General features: G+C 24.9%; 2 long non-coding RNA genes across 3 annotated transcripts in view; both read right to left on the bottom strand.

Moving 5' to 3' along the window:
* Positions 1–15,448, bottom strand: part of LOC124419652 — a 78,436-nt gene extending 62,988 nt beyond the window's left edge. The window contains exons 1-2 of one of the 2 annotated variants that reach the window (XR_006940744.1): positions 14,490–15,440; positions 8,852–8,875 (exon numbers count right to left, since the gene is read on the bottom strand). This is a non-coding gene — a long non-coding RNA (uncharacterized LOC124419652). Of the gene's footprint in view, positions 1–8,851; positions 8,876–14,489 lie in introns of both variants that reach the window. The other variant, XR_006940743.1, reaches the window with a different exon arrangement.
* Positions 15,449–15,709: 261 nt separating this feature from the next.
* Positions 15,710–22,268, bottom strand: LOC124419506. Its single transcript, XR_006940652.1, has 2 exons — positions 21,654–22,268; positions 15,710–15,916 (listed from the first exon to the last, which is right to left on the bottom strand). It is a non-coding gene; the product is annotated as an uncharacterized LOC124419506 (long non-coding RNA).
* Positions 22,269–22,667: the final 399 nt, after the last annotated feature.

Raw genomic sequence — 22,667 nt, forward strand, 5'->3', positions numbered from 1 at the left:
AAAAAAAAACCAAAGCATAAACGTATTTTTTCATAAAATTAAATGGATGTTTTTAATCCATTATAATAGCTTTGAAATAGTATTATTTAATATACTGAGTCCTATTAATATTATGTGTATATTTTTCTGACATTTATTTATAAAACTCTTAAGAATTAAAATTAATTAATAAAGGATTAACGCTTGAACGCATTCGATTGAAAATAATTTAATACTTTTGTTGAAAAGGATTTGTTTTGCAGTTGTTTATTAATTTAAATTCTTACAAATATAGGCAGAAACTAATGTATAAGAAAACAACTTAAGGCAATTAATATTTGTGTAAGAATTACTTATTTACTTACATATATTTTTCGAAAATTTAAATTTGTTTTTATATAAAATTATTGGAATGAATCTATTCAATTTTATGTCTTCTTAAGTAGTTTCAACTTAGCACATTTAAAATCCTTAAAATTTTTAAATATTTATAAATATGAAAAAATATGTTTATATTATATTCTGAATAATTTGTTTTCAAATTTTAACTTATTACATAGTTGTAAGCTTCATTTTCCATTTACAGTACTTAATACGTAATTTGCTGATTTATTTATTACTTATACGTTATGTTGTTCCTAATGTTAATATATCCTAACATTTTTAAAAAATAATTTATTATATAAATATGTGTTTTTTTGTAAAAAGCTTTTTAAAAACTTAAACAACAACTATTTTAATACTCTTTAAAATTACAAAGGTTTCCGAAATTAAATGATATAAAAAATATTTGCAAAAATAAAAGATTTTTCACCAAATATGCTTTTTATACATCAACTGACATAAAAATATGCTTTAATCTATTATAATAACCCAAACATGATGACATACTTCTGAATCCCCTAAAGGTTACAGCTAAGACTATGACAAAATACTTAAAAAGTTTCATAAAAAAATAATTTTAAAATGAAAATAAAAGCCTAATACATAAAAACATATCTGTACGTTTATTTCTGGAACTCATATATGTATATGAATATACATACATATGTATATAATATCAATACATGTGATTATACATTTTTTTATAAAACAAAACAAACAACATCTATGCGATAATGTAAATAATAAAAAAAATGTTCATAGACTTTTGCAGGAAACTCAAGAAAAAAAAAAAAACAATATGTAAAAACGTATATTGTGTCCTTGGTGTGATTTTTAATATTATTATGATTTATATTTTGTACATTAATATTATTTTAATACTTAAACATATTAAAATATACATACACATATATACACACACTGAATAGCAAACATTACACAGACATGAATATTTAAACAATTCCTACATAAACACATACACATACTCAAACATCAAGGACAATTGAACAAACGAAAGAAAAAACAAACACGATGAAAAAAGAGGCACTTGACAAAATAAAATTTCATTACAACCACATCACATACACAAGCAAAACAAACAAAAAAATACATGTGTACTCATGCGAATGTATGTTCTTCCTTTTTTAATTTTTTTTCGGGAAACAGTTTTTTAATGCTTTTAAAGAGTGGATTTTTAAGTAAAATGGATTTCCAAAAAACATTAACAAAATCATATACACATACTCAGTCATTATAATAGCACAAGTACTTATATACTTAAATGTGTATGTATATGTGGAATAATTTTATGTGTATTCTATACATACATATTTGTCCTTATGTAAAGCAACTTTTTTCATTAACAAAAAAATGAAAAACGAACAAGTTTTGTTTGCTTTTAATTTCCTTTATGTGACTCTAATTAAATTTAATTTTAATTTTGTGGGTAGTAGTATGTTGAAGAAGACCCACTTTTCATAAGTATTCAAATATTTTTTTTTTCTAAATTCTTGAAAAAAAGGTATATTCATATGCATTAGAGGCGTTCAAAAACAAATGTATTAACGGTGACTGCGGTTTCCATTCCACAAAAGTTTCGATAGAGAATTAGGTGTTTTTTTTTTTTTTTTTGCTTTAATATATCTATATATGCATATATATCCTCCTGTTAAACTAAACAAAATTAGTTTATTTTAAAATAAAATAAACAGCAAATTACGCCAATTTACACTGCTATTCCGAAACTATATTTTATATTTTTGAACTATATTCTGTATTCCTGGAATAATTTAATATTCCAACATTCACTCTTCTGTTCTCTATTGTGCATTAAGGAGAGGGGCGGATAAGTCGTATAATTTTAGGTCAATTTGAGGCTTTTTAAAAATTTTAAAGAAAACTTTTTTTGGAACTTGACTCACTTGGGAACAAAAAACATAATTGTTAAAGGCATTAAAATTTAGTGTATTGAAAAGAAAACTTGTTCAACATTTTGAAGAAAAATGTATAATATCATCAAACTACAATCAATTCAATTATACAAACGGCTAACACTAATTCATATTCTAAACTTGAGGTCGCTGGGGATATTTAGCACTACGTAAAGTATTTATTTATGTTAAATCCAAATAATATGTTTTAGTTATTAGGTGAATAACCTTTTTGTTGATTTTACGTTACAATTATAGCGTTTTTTATATGTATGCACATATTATTATGATTTACACTAATTTACATTTGTCGTGATATTTTTCATTTCCATTTTGATATGACACTTACATATGTATGTAAATATTTCATATTTAACAACTCAATTATAGTAAAATATTTAATGCAGACTTTAAGGGGATCAAATTTTTTAGCCATAACAACATATTCTGTTCTTTAAAATGAGTTGTTATTTATATTTACAAACAGAAGACTGGTTTACTTAAATTAGGAAATTTTACAAAATTCCACTGTTATTCCAAATTTTAATAACTTTTTGATGACACGCCAAAAATATTTAAAATATTTAAAAAAAATTTAATAAAATAAATAATCATATATGTACATATACAATATTTCACCAAAGTATTTTTTGTAAAAACAATTTATGAGGAAATTTTTAATTAATTTAATAGCAAACAGAAAACAAATCTTATAAATAGCATTAAAATAAAAATCCACCAAATTTGTATGTAATTTTCATCAACAAAATACTTAATAGCATTTTTTTAATCAAATAGATTTTGAAAATACAGACGACAACTATGTCAATGGTAAACAAATTTAAATGTAACAAAATATTAGCAACAATAAACAACAACAAAACAAATATTCTGAAATAAATGAAGCGTACAAATTAAATGAAGTGCAAATTACATGCCATAATGTTAAGTAAAAAATAGAAGATGAGTCAATACAAAGTGGCAGCATTTTAAAAAGATTAAAAAGCTGGTACCCAAATTACTGGATTTTTACCATGAAAATATTTGTATCTGCTTTTCAGTTTATTTTTTCTTCGTATTTCCTTAACGGATGGTGGTGAATGCTATCTGATTTAAAAAGAAGAAAAACATCTCAATACGCGATCTTAATCTGTGCTTTAAACGAATTGATACATATGTATGTACTTCATTGAAATCTTGTCTTGTGTACAACAATATGTTTGTAAACGATTTATTCAATTGATTGATAAAGTGTATGCATGTATACATACTTATAACATACATACATGCAAAAGTAGACATCATTGCACAATAAATGTGTATGTATGTGTCAAAGATGACTTGAAGATTTTTATTTGAAGTGGTGGATGAAGAACATTGAGCAATTTAAAGGTGTCATTTCCAATAAAAACGAATTTGATTAATTTCTTACAAAAAACTTTTCTTTAGTAAAATTATTTTATGGATAATTTATCACAACTTTTTTTTTTAAATATAGCAAATTAAAAATTTTGTCAAAAATAAATTATATCACCTATATATTCTTGAAATAATATGTATATAATATTTTTTCACAGAAAAAATTAATCGAATATAAAATAAAATTTGTGTATTCAAAACTAATTTCAATAACTATTTCTAAATATACTAAATTTATGAAAAAACAAATTTATAGAAAAATTTCTCAATTTTCCATAAAACATTTTACATATTCAAGACTCTGGCTATTTCATGATTATAGTGTTTGAGTGTGGTATCATCTTGTCGTTTCCTAACAAGTATTCGATAAATATTTCTCTGAGTTTCTTGTAGTTGTTGTTTCAAATTTTTTTTTTATAAAAATATTTTTTCTTTAGCTGCTTTTTGGATCATGAATTTAACGTAACATATGGATTCAAGTGACAAATTGGCAGCGACAAGTGATGTTTATGCTGTTGTCGTATGTCACAGCGACAACTGTTGTTGACATTTAAGGAAATTTGTATACGTGTTTAATTTTTTTCTTCATGATTTTTAGCGTTTTTTTTTCTTGTAGTTGTCGTTGTTGTGCCTTTTATTCTAAATTTGAAAATATGTGTTTGTGTCTGTTATGGAATCCTTGTTTTGTATTTGGTGTAAACTAAACATGTTGAAAGTTAATCAATTACAGTCTCTTTTAAACATTTGTATAACAACTATAACCCATATGTACATATATACATTGTATATGTATGAGTTTTTCAGTTGACATTTTTCTTATTTTTATGAATGTATGTAAATAAAAATGATTCTTTGCACTTTATATTATTTAACTGTATTTTTCAAATATTTTTAACATAAAAAAGAGTTAAAATGTTAAAATAAGTTCATAATAAAAACAGGATGTGATTTTTATGAACAGAAAAATGTGTGTACAAAATGGGTGTGTATTTAAGAATGTATGTGAGTTTCCCTTTTCGCATACGTACATATATATGTATATATTTTGTAAGTGATGATAAATGTTTATTGACGTGTATAAATATTTCATGAGATAATTTGCTTTGATGAGGTTTTATGGTTAATGTAATATTTTTATTGACTTATAACTCTTTTCATTTTTTTGCCGCTACTGTTTTTTTTTTCTTCATTGTTTTTTTGTTTCATTTGTTTATGAGTTTGCTATTTTTATTATGTTTACGTTTCTGTATGTGGGTTGGTTTGTGTTTGTATCGTTTTTAAATAAAACCAAAATTTCTATAAAATAAAGATTCAAAGTCACGTTTTGTTATGTGCATATCCCTGTTTTTTGGAATTTTATAAATATTTTATTATAAAATTCCCTTATATAAAATCAAATATTTAAGTATAAAAATGTGTATGTGTGTGTGGGAAATAAGTAAAACTGGCAATATACAATTAAGAAGATGACATAAAATTGTTTTAAAATATAAAAGGATTATGTAAAAAAAGAATTGCGAAAATTGATTTAAAAATATTATTTTGGTCATAAACAGCTACAATGAGAAAGCTTTATAATAAATAAAATTGCTATAAATTAAAATAATTTTAATATATATCTTGATCAGCTTAATTTAAAATAAATAGAATCTAACAGTCCGACAATTTGTTTACTCAGAGACCAGAGTTCATAATCTGAATTATTTTTTAAAGTATTAATTGTAGTTTAAAAAGGACGTATGGACCCGACTAAATATACCATAAACTGTCACGTAAAGATGTTGTTATACCTTAAAGTGGATTTACAACCATTTTTATGTAAAAATATTAATAGACAATACAACAAATTCTTTAAATAATTCAAAGTTAACAGAAATAATTTTATTAATTCCAAAAGCATTATCTTAATAGTTAATAAAAAAATACGAGAAACATAATGTTTTACACTTATACAACACAATAATCGCATGTTGGTATTTTTCTCCAGCCGAAAAAAAAGACACACCTTTCAATGAAGATATATATGTACAAGTGTAAGTTTAAATATGTATAAAAAATTATACAAACTTATACAAAGATATAATAAACATTTACCTTTAAAATTATGATTTAAATAAAAATCAATATTTAAATAAAAAAAATAACGTAGTTGTTTCTATTTAATGGCCCAAACTAACCACAAACATTTTTAACACAAATAAAACTATAATAAAATTTATCATGCTAAATAGTCTAAATGCCTTTAAGCATTTAAATTAAAGTCTTAAAACTACAAACCTAATAAAATATGAAAAATACAGCTCCAAAATATAAGAATTAATAGTTAAACAACTTTATACAGATAATGATTGACTTGGCTGACACAAACGTCAGTCAGTCTCAGTTTCTAAAGCCAAAAAATTAGAGATAAACAATAAAAAAAACAACAAGCGGCAAATTACTTTTGTAAGAATATTATCATGACTTGTCTTCTCAATTCTCTACACTTTTAATCCAATTTTTGTTTTTAATTTTTTCTACTGGTTTTTTATTCATTTTTGCCTGACATTATCCACAGAGTACGAGTATGTTGTAGCCTTAAGCTTGTCAGCAATACTTTTTTTCATTTTATTTAAAATAAACCATAAAAACCACTACTCCACACAGCTGAGCTGGTTAGAATGCATGGATAGATGAATACGTTGGGTAGGTTAAGTTGGTTGTAGGTATTTTCGTATAAGTATGTATATTAATGATTATGAAAACCCCAAATGTGAACTAACCTTCTTAACCAATCAAACAAGCGGCAACACTCAACTCTTTTATACTTAAATTTGTTATATAGAAATATATGAAATGCATGAAGTCTGATGACTTAAAACAGAAACTGAAATTGTGTGTCTTAATGGGTGCGTTAATATTTCGTGCGGTTTGGCGTCAGTTTCTGTTTCTTAACTGTATGGCACTCTTACAGACAGCCAACACGGGCAACAATGTTTGATAAGTGCCGCTGTTGTTATTAAAAATATTTCGCCTTTTGGCATCCTTTTTTGCTACATTTCTTGTTGTTGGTTTGTTTATCTTTATTTTATTTTTTTCTAAAATTTTTGTTGGTTACTTCTCTTAAAGACATTTATATTTATAGACCATTTAATATAGAGTTGTTAGCTTTTTGGTTTTATTTTCTCTTAAGTTTCTGTCAATTAAGATAAAGTTTTGGAACAACATTTTCAACCACAATTATTGCTTAAGTCTATTAATGTTTATTTGAGGCAACAGTTGTTTGTATCGCAATTTTTTATTGCGTTAAAAAATTGATGAAGTTAGATTTGGAAGAAGGCCATTTTTGAAAGAGATGTGTATATATGTAATTTATACCATGGCTGGAAACGTGGACCGATATGCGTCATTTGAAATACCAAAAAAAACTTATCTTAAGATCATTTGTATGCAAAAGATTAGTAATCTAGCTCTTCCCTAGCACCCAAAAGGCAGACGTAACGTCTTAGAATTCAATAAGAAACCAGAATATACACTGAAAAGATCCATGCTTAATATATACGAAAAATGTCGTACATTGTACGAATCGTTCATTTTTTCCCACCACGAAATTCTTTCGTAATATATACAAAATTGTACGAATTATTTTAGTATAATGCAAAATATTTTTGAAAAAATTTATTTACATAAAATGAGAAAAGGGAATTTTGAATAAATATGGTAAAATTTACGAAATATTAATTTATTCAAACATTTTTGTTCATTTTAAAATAGGTTTTCTAATTTTAATTCAAAATTATTTTCCACACGAATTTTTAATTTTTTATAAAAATAATTCGTGAATAATATTATACTTTTTCTTAAATTTTATAAAAATGTTGTAGTTTTATTTAATCATAATATAATTAATATCATTATGTTTAATTTCGCTAAAATTTAAGAAAAAATATAACGAAAGGTTTTCGTACTTTCGTAAAAATAAAAAAGGGTTTTATTAAATAATATTTCGTATTATACACCAAATTTTTGTAAATATTACGAAAATAGAAGTTTTCGTACACATTTTGGTAGGTATTTAAACCGTTAAAACTTAAGCACACTATTCGATATAATTTTATAATCAAACTTCCATAAAGTCCATAGGTATGATGAAAGGATTTATATGGACGCAGTGACATTTTCTATATTATTATCCACATGAATTTTCATATTGTCCAATAACATGATAATACTTTTCATTGTTCTGCAATTTTTGTGGACTTGTTAACAAGTTATAAATCATCTTCTGTACACGTGGTAAACAAATTAATAATTTACACTTCATTGACAACATATTGCCTACCAACAAGTAACAACAAAATAAAATATTTATGATTTAAAGAACACTCTATACTAATTACTTCATTACCATGTACTAAATAATAAATTTACAATGTGTGTACATAATTGCAGTCATGGTGTCACTAATCCGACTTATGTGTAAGATTTTTTTATTTTTCTTTTAGAACTCTAATTGCCAATAAATTTAAAATGTTTTTCACCAAATTTTTGTTGCCAATAACATACATGAAAGAATTACTTTATTACTTTAAACAATTTGTCATAAGTTTTACCCATGTATGATAAATTTAATGTGTGTTCATATATTTTGCAAAAATATAAAAGAAAAAAGCAACGTGTCTTTAATGCGCTAACATTTGTTATAGTGTTAAATTTTCTTTTATGTCTTATTATTTGAATTTTACTAGGCGTAACAGCAGCTCAGAGGTATATTTATCTTCTGGTGGTTTTGTTATAAAAAACATTACATGTGGTATGTCAGTTTGCTCTATATTTTTCTTTAGAGGTAAATATGTATATAACTTTTATTTTTTCTGGATTTACTTTTTTGTCTAGAAATAAATATTATTACAATGTTTTTTCATCTTATCTTTTTATTTGAAAAAAAAAAACAAATATTTCTATGTATAGAAAACTGTCTACATTATATGAATCTTTAAATATTTTTTGGCTTTTTTCTATGAACAGCAGCCACAGTTGTCATATATTGACAACAAGGTATAAACGTTTCTTGTTGACATCATCCTAAGAGATTTTTATTTCGTTTTGTTTTATTTTATCTTCATCGTTTTTGTGTACGAAATATAACACATACTTACTTTGATTGTGTGACAAACGTCAGGCTGTAAAAAATATTAGTAAGACACAACAATCAAGATATTGGTTTTTATTATTATATATTTACTTATGCGACAGTGGGAATAGAGTATGTAGAAAATTAATAAAAAAAATCATAGAAATACCAAATTTTTGAGTGAGATTAGAAATTAGAAACTAAAATTCAAGACTATCTAAAAATAAACTTTTTTATTATATATAATATATTAAATAACAATTTCGCTGAAATGTTTTTTACGTTATTAAATTTTTTTAATATTAATAATTTTAATATACAATATTTCATTTTAGTTTTCCACAACTAATTTCTACCCGATTTTGTGATACTTTATTAAAATGTACATAATATGCATATTAAGTTTCCCGAGAATTTTCCTTTTTAAAAATCTCATGTAAGAATACCTCCAATCGTTGCGTGTTAATGCTTTTAGCTGATTACTGGAAAAATAATTGTAAAATTGTTTTATATTATTTTTGGTTTACAGAATAGCATTTAGCGGGATTTGCTTTGTATCGAAATTTAATAAATCTATGTAAAAATTTAAAACTTTTCTAAAAAAAAACAATTGTTTATGAAATATTGGAAAATTGGAAAACATTTATACTTAACATTACATTTACGTTTATAAATTTGAAGAAATTATATGTTAGAAAGGACTAAAGTTTAATTTTCATAAGAAACATCATTAGCTAATTTAATCTCCATAAAAACGGATCCGCTCTATGTATGTATATGGAAGTATTTCAAAACTTTTTTATACTATAGTGGGGAGTGAGGTCTTGTGCGTTTGAGTAAAAGTTTGTAACAAACAAAAATATTGATCCAATAAAGTACACAATCGTCTCAGAATCACTAGCTATGCCTTGTTTGAACGTTACGTTTCGTATTTCTTTTGGACGAAGGCTATTAGATACATTTGGTCAATTATATCGCCTAGACCCCATAAATTCATGTCTCCGAAATAGGGCTTTTTAGCTCATAATTATGTTAAATATTTTAGTATGTCAACAAAAATCGACAAAGCTTACTTAATTTATTTAATTCCTTAAATATTTTTCCATTTTTCCTACCAACTTAGATATATTAAAATTCCTCTACCAATCTAACTACTGTCTATTTATACAACTTATAAAGATAACAACAAATAAACTGGAAGGTAATATTAACAAAAAATATCAGTGGTTTAAAATCTTTTACAAAATATGTATTTCATACTTTAGTCAAGTCATGTAAGTAAGTATATAGGGCTTATTTTCCTCCACATCAAGTAAGTTAGACAGTATGTAACATTTGATATATAATTTCTTTATTTCAAATATTTTATCCCAAAATATAAATAAAAGATAGGAATACAAAACAGCCTACGGCTGCTGCCAGTGTTTAGTGTGTATAGAGTTTGAATTGAATACCACACAACACATTTCAATCATTTATGAAACAGACAAAATAAAACCACAAGATTTTCATTCAACTGAAACTGAATGGTAGGAAAAAGTGTTAAAAAAATACCAATGAATGAATGAGTGGTAACATATATTTGAATTATATGTAGTATGAGCAAGTGTGTCTTTATGGTGGGTATTTGTAGTTATGTACAAACAATATATGGCGGTGATATATGATGTAGCAATATTTTTCAGAATTAATGTCATACATACAAACAGGCTTATTCACACCATTAACACCAAAAAAACTCAAAAACAAACAAAACACTATTAAAGATGTTCAAAATATTTTAAATCTCTTTATTTTCTTATAGGCCGGGTATTATTAATATTTTATTGTTATTGTTAACATATTTATGTTATTTTGAAGAAACAAATATAAACAAACTATTAAAATCTGTCACATATTTAAATGCTTAAATCGTTGGAAATTTTAAAAACTAAAGATTTATATCTTAGAGATAAATAACTCAATTTTAATATTTTCTTTATATAAAAATATTGCTTTATTTGGCTTTTAATATTTTCTCTGAAATTCTAAGAAATGGTGAAATTTTATATTAAGTTTTCTTTTTTGGGGTTTTATATTTTTATTAAGTAATTTTGAAAAAATTCAGTAAGACTGAATGTGAACATTGTTGATAAACATCTTGTTGTGATTTTATTAAAAAATCTTGTTTTTATTTCTTCATTTTATTTGAAGGTTTCTTCGTATTACAAATATTCTTAAAATAAAGAAAGCAAAACTTTATAAGTATTATGAAATATTGTATTATAGTGAGAAAATTCTTGGGTTTTTTCATGAATATGTATACGTACATATTTATACATATACATTCATAGAAAAATAAATAAATGCATATGTCTAGCAAAGTCAATTAAAATTAAGTGAAACAATAATAAGAAATCGTTGAATTAATAAACTCTATTTTAAAAAGGAGTATGCAGTTCAAACCTAAGTTTATAAAGTATATAGGACAAAAATGAAAACTTTTCTATTATATAAATTCACATATATGTATATCAAAAAGAATTCAAAAACTAAGTGCTCAACCAAAAACATGAGTAACAAAACAAAAATAGTAAACCAATTAATTAAAAGTCATTTTATAACTGTTATTCTGGGTAATTTATTTTAAAAAATGAAAATAAACCACAATTCAATCACTTTGGTTATGTGGCCCAGTTATTTTCAGTCTCTGAATCCTAAGTAAAAAACTTAACAAAAATTGTCCATGTAATATCATTTTTCCATTTATTTCGATTAATACCCAATATACACAAAGTAATAATAAACCTGTGGAATTATGGGCAATTGGGTGTGTAACTACTGTTGAGTATAAAATATTTATTGCCGCGTCATTTTGTCTAAAACTTGTTGTTCTAGTTTTACTATTTCTATTGAAATCAGTAAAGACCGTTATTTTTATTTGAATGAAAATTAAAACGAATTATATACGCACTATTTTCCCCATTTCGCTTAACCATGTAGTCAGAATCGATTACACATACAATTTTTCCGTAATATTTATTTCTTAATTTCAAAATTTTGGTTTTAAATAGAAAGCCAAAAATAATAAAACATATGATTTTAAACATATGATTTTAATTTTGTATAAATTAGATATTTGTTAGATTTTATAATTAATTTTAAACCGATTCAAAATAATGTCTTATCTATTTTATTTATCTTGTTTGATTGTTGAAATCAGAACAATATAAATTTAATATTAGTATACATATAAATTAAAAATTTAATTGATGTCTAAGATGCTTAACAATTTTGCATACGTCTCATAAATATTTCATATTTATTATAAGCTGAAAATTTTTTATATAAAATACTTATAAAAAAAAAATGCAAAATAAATTTTTATACCACGAATATAAAAAAATATTAGACGCTAACTCGCCTGTGAGTAACACTACAGTTTAATATTATAAAGAAAAATATAAAATCATTATACAAATTATATTATATAAACTGAGTTGTAGCCATTTAGTAATTGTTAATGACCTTAAGCTGTTAATAATCTCAAATAATAACTAACACCATTATACTATTATTTTCGATGTAGGGTATTAAAACTTGTCTTAGGTATATCTAGATAAAAAAAGTAGTCTCTCAAACCTGTCGACCTGTTTGGCTACACTTAATTAATAATTAATTATTAAAGCTTTACTTCAGTTAACAGAAGCATTTGGCAGGCATTGTTTTTTATAATACTTTTTTTAAAAACGTATTTATTTTTTTTGTTTCTTAGCTAAAATTCATTAAAAGATTATTTAACAAAAAAATGTTTTAAACATGTTCTTTTATAAACTATTTTTTTTTTTTTGTTTTATAAAACAAATTTTTTGGTGTTTTTATAGTATTAATTATAAAAGTCTACTAACGAAAAAAATAAATAACAATAGAAAAAATAACAACATTCAAATTTAATGAATTTTTGTCTGGGTTAAAAAAGCCAAATTGAATTTAATGCAAAAAAATAATAAAGAGTAAATAAAAAAATAATTAAACTTGAATTAAAGGACAGGCTTACGGGTGTACCAGACTTTGATGTAAAAGATGTGAAATTAAAATATTATTTATTAATGTTAATGTTATGCATTTTTCTTTGTGCCAATAGGCAAAAATAAGTTCAATGAATTGTAAATGTTGAATTAATTTTCACTTAAAACGTTTTTAAGCATAACTTTCATGGTTTAGTATTGAAAATTTAACGACGATGAAAAGTTGATAGAACATTATACATATATATAACATAAGACTAATACAACTCAAAGTAACATTACTTATCTTAGAATCTTAAGAAATTCGTTATTTTTAGTTTTTAATATGGGATTGTTTTACGGACCCAGTAAAACTTTACATTGATGATTTAAGAAACTTTTTATTTTGCCTATACCCAAAATGTTTACTTAGCCGGTAAGTAGGCAAGGAATTTGTAAAAAAGTTGAAGTAGTTACTTTTTGGGTGAATAACTATTTGTTTTTTTTCTACGATGACCAAAAAATAAATTTGCTTATCCGACTTCTACGTATTTAAAATTGCCCTTTGTGTTTACTGGTCCATTCTCTTACTCAGCCGCTGATGGCCTATATTATACCTATATTGAAAATATTTTAAAACTACAAAGATCCTATAAAGTGACCCTAACGAGATAGGAACAAAAATCCTCCTTAAAATGAATAAGTCTGATGTTACAGTTACAGGACATTTAGACTAAGAACACTTTTTTTGCCATTGTCAAGTTTTTGTGCATATTATATCCAAATTTCTTGGGAGTGATACTCTTATGGATATGATATAACGTTGAAATTACTTCCTGCAAACTGAGTATCTGAGCATCGGACGTATTATCGTGAATACTATAAAAGATTTCTGTTTTACCAACATAACATTTTCCACGAAAAGGAGCGCAATGAATCCAATAATGATTATGTTGGCATGTATTTCTAGATTACTTTGGGTAATCTAGACTTTTTCATAAACCAATTTAGGTCATCTGAAGAGGAGAAAAAACATGATTAAAAGCAATTTATTTAAAATAATTTTATATTGTTTACAAAGACGTTTAATTAAAAAAATATATATGTAAAACTTGTACAACAGGCCCAATATAGGGATATATATAGTATTCGAATTTTATGTATATATGTATATTCTCCTTTCAAACTAATTAAAAATTAAATTTATGCACACCACTAGACATGGCTTCAAAAACCCTTCTAAATGATACCACATATTGCATATATTGAATAAGAAATACTGTAAAATTTAAAAAAATAACTCAAAATGGAATTTTTTGTAAGCGGTCCAGCTCACGACTAGAAATATTTTGGGAACATATAACAAAGATTATTTGAAGCTGTGTAAAATATTGAATTAAACATGATATTTTCTAGAAAATTGTCCAGCTCACGAATGGACAAAAATAAACAGAAACTATTTTGGGTAACATCATATTACATTACAGCATGGTAACTCAAGCACCATTGTTTGTGAGTCGGTAACTCAAGCACCATTGTTTGTGAGTCGGTCTAATGTACACATGTACATATATATTCCAATTTAAATGTTTTTACCTAAGTAAAATATATTTTAATATAACCTGTAACATTATTGTTTTGAATTGTAAAAAAAATACTGTTTAAATTTCAACTTACCTTTTTTAATTATTTTCTGTTGCCTTTTTTAAAACCCCAAGGGTGGAATTCAGGACGGACACTAAAACAACTGTCACTTAAAATTCAAACATACGTACATTAAACTTCATACGGAGTGATGGTCTAAATTGACAAATCCTCACTTATTTTATTGTACAGATGAACAGGAGTGATGGTCTAAATTGACAAATCCTCACTTATTTTATTGTACAGATGAACAAGATAATACCGAAAGAATAAAATTACGCTACGTTTTTTTAATTTTTTACTGGGAACATTTAAGTATTTTAGATTTAAACTAGACAATTTGCATTAATTTCATGAACATTAATGTAAACGTTGTAGTCTTATTTGTAGCTCTACACGTCTACACAGTAATAATGACAATGATGGAAAACAACAAATATTTTAAATATTTTCTTTTTGTATTTGAAAACAAACAATATATTTTCACACTAAATGTGTTGAACAGGAGTTAGATGTGATGGTGTTAGTGTATTATAAACATTTAGCGAAAACTGTATTTATTCATCATCATCGTCAGAATGATTATTATTGCTCGTACTATAGTCGTTATCAAAAGCACAGTTAAAACTCATTTACATTAAAGTACAATTTGTAAATGGCTTACAAAAAAACAAAACACACAGAAAATAGATGGAATTTATATTTTCAGGCTAAACTCAACTACTCTAGCGACACGATTCACGACCGTTTACAGATATTCTGTTATAATTTGTATCTTTTAGATGCTGAATAATAGTAGTAGCAGTCAGTGGAACTTTTATTTTCTACTTTTTTTTCAAACTAATGAATTAATTGGCAGTTGAAATGGGATTTTATTTTTTTTTTTTTGTTTGTTTCTTACTTTATTTTGTATTTAATTTTAATGTATTTGCATAATTTGTTGAGTTGTGTTGTTTTTATAAATGTATCTGTAAAGCTCTTTTTTACATAAAAAGATACATATTTCATTTATAGGTTTATTTGTTTTATATGTATATATTTTTTGTTAATTATGTTTAAATAATATTCACTTTAATTTATTTATTTACATACATATAATTTTTTGTAAATGTTTTCTTCATACTTTTACACAGTTAATTTTAAATATATTTTTTATATTTATTTTAACTATTTGTTTTATTTTATGTTTTTTTATTTCTGTATATGATCACACATAAATATGTATAATAAAATGGATTTGATATGTTTTTTTATATGTATATTTGAATAGTATTGGTAGACTTTAGACTTTTGCAGACTTAATTATTTATATTTAAACAGATTTTTTCTGAATAGCTTTTTTTATTTTGTTATATATATTTTTCACACTGATATGTTGTTTGCCGATTTTCTTTTTTGTTTATTATTTACTTTTATTAAATTAAGTTGTTATTCGTTGTGAATTTTGTTTTCCAATGAATCTGAAATAAGAAAAAAATATAATTTAATTAGCTTGCGATTTTTATGGTAATTTTAATATTTTTGAGAAACAAGTGTATTTAGTAAAAAATATTCAAATATATATTTGTTTACAAATAAAACAAATATTTATAAAGCATTTAATTGATGTACGAATACGAAGAAAAAATAATAACAAATTAAATATAATTGTACTCAATTGAATGTATTTTATTTATACGTATATTAATATTGAAAGTGTTTGTTTCAAAAAAATATTGTAAAAATAAGGTTTGTGCATTTAAAATTAATCTTAAATATTATTCTCTAAAATTACATATTATTTATAAACTATTTTAAGTATATCAAACTTGTGACAAGTTGATGTAATATGGTTTTGATATGTAAAAGAGAGTAATGGAAACATTTATTTCTTTGCTATACTATTAATATCTAATATTAAATAAAAATGTTAGTTAGTCGATATATCTATGTAACATGCTATAAAAGATTTAACTTTGTTAACTACAAAACATTTTAAATATCTCTACAGTCTGGAATGGTTTTCAAAAAAAAACATACTCAACTCATATCATCAAGCGGTAATAATTATTTAAGAAAAATTATTGTTGTAACAATATTTCCAGAAATATGTATAACATACATCACTATAACGAGGAAGATATTGGTTCTTTTAAAAGTATTTGGTTTGATTTCCGATTCAATAAAGCCATATTCTTCCTAGTACGCATTGTTAAGATCACAATTTTAATGATAATTTGATCAAATTTATGTACGATTAGTTGTATACATATATCGCAATAGTACAGAACAATTTGACAAACTAGCTTTCACGAAATAACTTTAAAGTTAATTATTATCACTAATATCGCGATTTAATTTACTAATAAAAATGTTTATCTATATTCATCTAACAAATTTTATATTGATCCGTCCATATGTGTCCCTAGCCCCATAGAAAGACTATTTTTGAGAAATTGTTGTTCATCGATAAGTTCTTATACACTACTACACTTTTGTAGAGAGGGCATATTGTAATGATGTATGTAACGTACAATAATATTGGTCCTGTACCCATCATAAGATATACCAATGAGTCGATTTAGCTATTAAAAAAATCGGTCCTTTATTTCACCTAGCCTCCATACAACTAAACCCGCCGAATAGGGCTTTAAAATTCATAATTATATTTAATATACTCGTATCTCGAGAAAAAGCCTCAAAAACAAGTTCTTTCTAGCCTTGATTACACTCATGAACTTTATAATTATAGGGCCTTATTTGACTCTAACCCATATAAAAAGGCCATTCAAATTTTGACTTAAATGATTACAAAGAGGGACTTAAATAAGTCAATACAAAATACAGTTATGTAGATTTTTTGTTACATACGTGATATTGTATCTCACATTAGACTGCTTTACGACACCACATAAATATTAATTATTTTTGTATTTGTGTAAAATGGAAGTAGCTCATTTTTACATAAGTCATTACTAATCTATATAAAAGTAATGAGTTCATTAAAAATAATGTTGATGTGTAAATCATAACAAAGTTTTTGCTGCGAATCTACTATGTATTTATTTCATAATAGTAAATCTTCATAATAATTCCATTTAAATTTAGTAGCCAATTTATTTAATTCCAGTTAATTGTTGAATAATATGTAAAGAATATAAAAACTATAATAACTAGTACTATTTGATTATAATGTATCACCTTATGCTTATTAATTTGTTTAAATTCAAAATGAACATAATAAAAGAGCTAAACATTATGTTTAAATTAAACACCCAATTTGAAAACTAAATAAATTTTTCTACTAATTATAAACTTAAACACATGGATTTTTTTTTAAATGTTAGTAAACTTCTAGCTGAAACTAATTAATTAGCTTTTAAGCATATGTATTTACCATATGAATATACTACATTAATTTGAATATAAACGAAAAGGAGATAAATATTTTCACGTGAAAAACATAATAGGCAACATTATATATAGAAACAGTGATGCCTGGGATGAAATAAAAAAAACATTAAAATTTTTAGTTCTAAGCCAAGTCTGTTATCAGTTGTATTATTAATTTTCCCACCTATTTATTGAATAAATAAATGTATTTAATCCGTCAAATATAAAAAATAATGAAAATTAAACTTAAAGCCGTGATACACGGTTGTCAGATCTTACAACGTTGTCAGTAAAATATTCAGAAAATTTCTAATAATCGTCTGAACTTACAAATTATCTTTTGCAACGTTGGTAGAAAAAGCATTACCTAAAATATTACAACAAAAATATATAAAAGTTCACTACTAAGTCATTCTTAAGAAGTAAATTTAATGTTCTCTTTTTGATAATTATTTGGAAGTGATATTGTAGTATTATAGAATAGAATTATAGAATATAACTACTATATTTGCTTCTGATTGTTATGACTGATATTTGCTAATTTTATACATTTTAGATAAATACAAAATTGTGGCAACTTTTACATCCCTGACCTACATAGAGGACATATTTAAAAAATAAGAAAACTACTTTTCAAGGTATACAATAAAAAGGCGGATGTTTTGGAAGGATAGTCAGAGGTAGTTTATATCAAGTTATTTAAATATTATTGTGGAACACCTAAACCAAACCAACCTACCTACCATCCGTCCCTCGAACCAACCAAAAAATTAACATGCATAACTGAACCAAGTCACATCCAACATACAACAAAAATAAATGACAAACAAAAACACATTTTTATTTTATTTTGTAGTATTTTTTCGGTTGCCGTTCTCGTTGTATATTGTGCGGTTAAAATTGCTCGTTCATTTGTATGGTACTTTATGGCAAACAAACAGACAGACAGCAAAAAAAATAAAACCAACCACACAAAATATATATTTTTACATGTAGAATTATATATATATTATATTTGGTATGACTAGATAGCAGATAGATAAATATGTAGTAGAAGGGACATGGTGGCTAACTAGGCGGGAAGAGCAGTAATAAATACAGGAGTAGTCATTCTGCCAGTCGTTTAGTGGGATGTACGGATGGTTGCTTGACTTTGTGTTAGGAATTGGATTAAAAACAAGGATATATACCGATGGCAATTATTTGTGTATATGTTTGAGTATTAGTGTGTTTACAAGTAAATTCCTATATATTTTTGTTTATATATTTTTGGGCATACACGTGGATGAGTTTTTGGTTGATTATTAGTTTTTTAGTAAGGCTTTCAGAAAACGTAATAAGTATGTATGTCTGTAAAAGTTTGTTGGCATGAACGTCAAAACTATGACTTGTATATACAACAAAAATTACAGCAACAAATATGACAGCAACGCTACATTTATTAGGTCTAAAATAATAGAGCATAACAAGTTGTGATGTTTTTTGTTAATATGTATATATTAGTTAATAAAATTTATTTAAAAGAATGTGTTCAATATTGAAGAGTAAGAATGTTTTTTTTTTCACCTTTTTAGTGATTTTCTATTTTCTTAATTAGTCCTTTCGAACTAATTCGAAGTATCTTTTCGTTTGTATATCCTTCCATTTCTAATTTCCTTAATATAATTGACCTATAAAGTAAATATATTCTGAATCTCTATATATACTGAAGTAGATTTATCTTATTTCAAAAAGTTCGATATTGAAGCCGGCAATACTGGTTCATCAATAAAAAATATGTAAGCAAAATATTTAATATTTTGCAGGAATACGAGAAAAAAATTTTAAGGGGCCTAAGATCCCTACAATAGATTGAAAATTTATATGTTCAAACAATTGCGTCAGAATTTTGAGCATAAACACACTAAAATTCTTAAATGAGCCAAATCAAAGCCAAACACAAAACATTTTTCAGAAAAATATAATATAAAAATTTCAGGAAAAGTTTGGTTACATCACAGAGTAATTACTATTTATTTAAAAATAAACATCAATATTTAATGTTATAAAATTCAATTTTAACATAACATTTTAAAATTTAATGTAAAGTTTGAGCTTTTCTTATTATTAGATTGCAATCCTCATATTTAAATTAATTTTTAATCAAATTGTTGACGGTAATAGTTTGCGCTTACATAAACACTTACTTTTCAATGACTTCAATTTTCACATTTTATTAAATCGATCTCAATCGATTTTTAAACACACACAGTTTTTCTATGTAAACGCACAATAAAGTAACTTTGCTTTGAAGTTGTGGTTATAACAGCAAAATAACGAACAAGAAGCCCAGTTTCGTAAGCAATTTTTTTGTTTTTAAAACAAAATAAGTTTTTAACTCCTTATTTAAGTAGTGATTTGTAAGCGAGAGTAGTAAGTACTTTCCTCCAATATTACCATCGTGTTAAAATAATAAGTTAAAATGCTAATAAGTAGTAGTGAAAAATATTGTACTAAATTTTAATATAAAATAAGAAAGCAAGAAAAAAAGCATACATTTTGTAAATATTTATTTCTACCTATATATCTCAATCTTGAAAATTTTAATCTATTTAGAAATATTAACACTGCTTTAACAATAATGTATTCAACAAACACACTTGACATTTAAATTAAAAAAAAATCAAATTACTTAAGAGGAATTTCCTTCAAAGCCCTGTTTTATTATAATATGTAGCTTTAGTCGTAAATTCAAATTATCCTGCCGACATAAAAAAGAAGTTACGAAAATAAACGATGTTCCAACAAAATAATGTAACGATTTCTTTCTTTAACTCAAAATACCTAAACACACACAGAATTTAGACTGTTAACTTAGCAGACATTTAGGCAGCCTACCTTACTGTCTGTTTTGATGGTTACAATAACAACAACCAAATCAACTTTTTAACGCAGTCAATAGTTGTTTTCACAATAAGGATATCAGCATGGAAAATATGTCCCAATGTTTTTGTTGTGGAAGTTGGTGGATTGTTGTACATAGTGTGGGGTTTTGTAGTGGTAAATTGTGGTTTAATTATTTAGAAACGTGGTATCTTTTATTTTCCGTTCAAAAGTTTCTAAAATTTTTGTTAGCTATTTTAGGTAGCAGTAGTTGAAGACAAAATAGAAATGGTGGCGTGAGCAAAGAAGTTGGTTTACAACTGTTTTATTCTAAATGGATATGTCAAAAACACTAATAAATATTATTTTGATTGATTTTGGGGAAGATATGATGTTTTGTATGCTTTGTTGGTTTTTTTATAAATCAATGTTATTAAAACTATTTCATAACTATTCATTTAAATTTTTTTGTTTTTTTTTTCGAACTTTTTCTAAAGTGTTTGATTTTTCTCAAAACAATACAGTTTTTGAAAACACTTTTTGTCTTATTTAAACTCTTAAAAATTTTAGTTTAACTTAAAGTCTTTTAAAAAGTAACGTTTTTAATGAGTTATACTCACGATTAGTTATTACAAAAATAACATTTCGTAGAAAACTACGTATAAGAAACCCAATTTTCGTTTTGGTTATAAGAACAAGAACATTTTACTCCTCTCAATAATTGTATATATAAAATATTAATATTTTGAAAAATTTGCTAAAATCAGTCTCTCAAAAAGCTCAAGATTAATTGACGATTCATCAACCAAATATTTTTACAGTTTTTGCTTAAATTTTGACGACAAACAAGAAACCATATCCGATAAGAATAAATAAATTTATTTATAAATAATGAACATGGATAAACATATTTTGTGTAGTCGTTGTAGTAGTAATAGTAGTAGTATTGGTATTAGTAATCACCTTTTATTTCTTGTTTTAAACAGTATGACTTGTTGTTGTAAACAAATGTTTTTGTGGTTGTTTATCTTTTAGTAGCTTTGAGCAGCTTATTCAAAAGATATTTTTTGATTTGTTTAAATTTTTTAATATTCCTCAATAAAAAATCTGGCAAAACTCAACATTTTGTTTTAAATTTTTCTTTATTTTAGTAGAATTTTAATTTTTTTTAACAAATCTTTTATAGTATTAACACTTGAGCTTTTGCACTATAATCGTTTTATTAAACGTATATACATTTGACTTTAAAATCGTTAAGCTCGTTTGCCTATACGTTTTTTGCACATTGTAATATTTTTTTGTTTTTACATTTCGTTAACCGTAATTACCGCAAATACTTCGTATAGATTTTTATTATCGTTTCTATTCTTTTTTTAATTTTTTTTCGGATTTTATCTTTTCTCACACGTCTTCAAACTTTTACTTCAAATATCTAACGAAAAAATAAAAAGCAAAAAGACGTTCCTTATCCGTCCTCAACGTGTTTACCGTATAGAGTTCGCGTATCTACTAAAATACCGAATTTCTATAAAATCACTTCGTTCGTTTGTTATGTTGGGGCAACTCTCTGCGTGTTGGTTTTCGTCATTCTGTGTGTTGTTGTTTTTAGTGTTTTACTTTTGGTTTGTTTATGTTGTTATTTTTCTTTTCATTATTTTTAGTGCATTGGTATTTAGTCGTCATTTTATTGAAGAGTTTCCAATAAGAAACTCCAAAATAAGATGCGCGCAGGCATGTTCTCTTAATAACTCTGTTAAATCTTAGAAATGCAGATACATATGCTCTTTGTTAGTGTTTTACTGAGTTGATAACAGTAAACTTGGTAATGTGTTGAGATAGCTGTTAAGTCTACACTAAGTTTAAGTTCTGTTAAAAATTATTTAAAATCGAATTCAATGCATAAAAAACAGAGCTAATGAAAAAAGTTAAGTAAATTTGGCTTAAAAATTTTTTTGCTTATGTTAATTTCTTTTTTTC

This window comes from Lucilia cuprina, chromosome 4, assembly GCF_022045245.1.
Source record: "Lucilia cuprina isolate Lc7/37 chromosome 4, ASM2204524v1, whole genome shotgun sequence".
Lineage (NCBI taxonomy): Eukaryota > Metazoa > Arthropoda > Insecta > Diptera > Calliphoridae > Lucilia > Lucilia cuprina.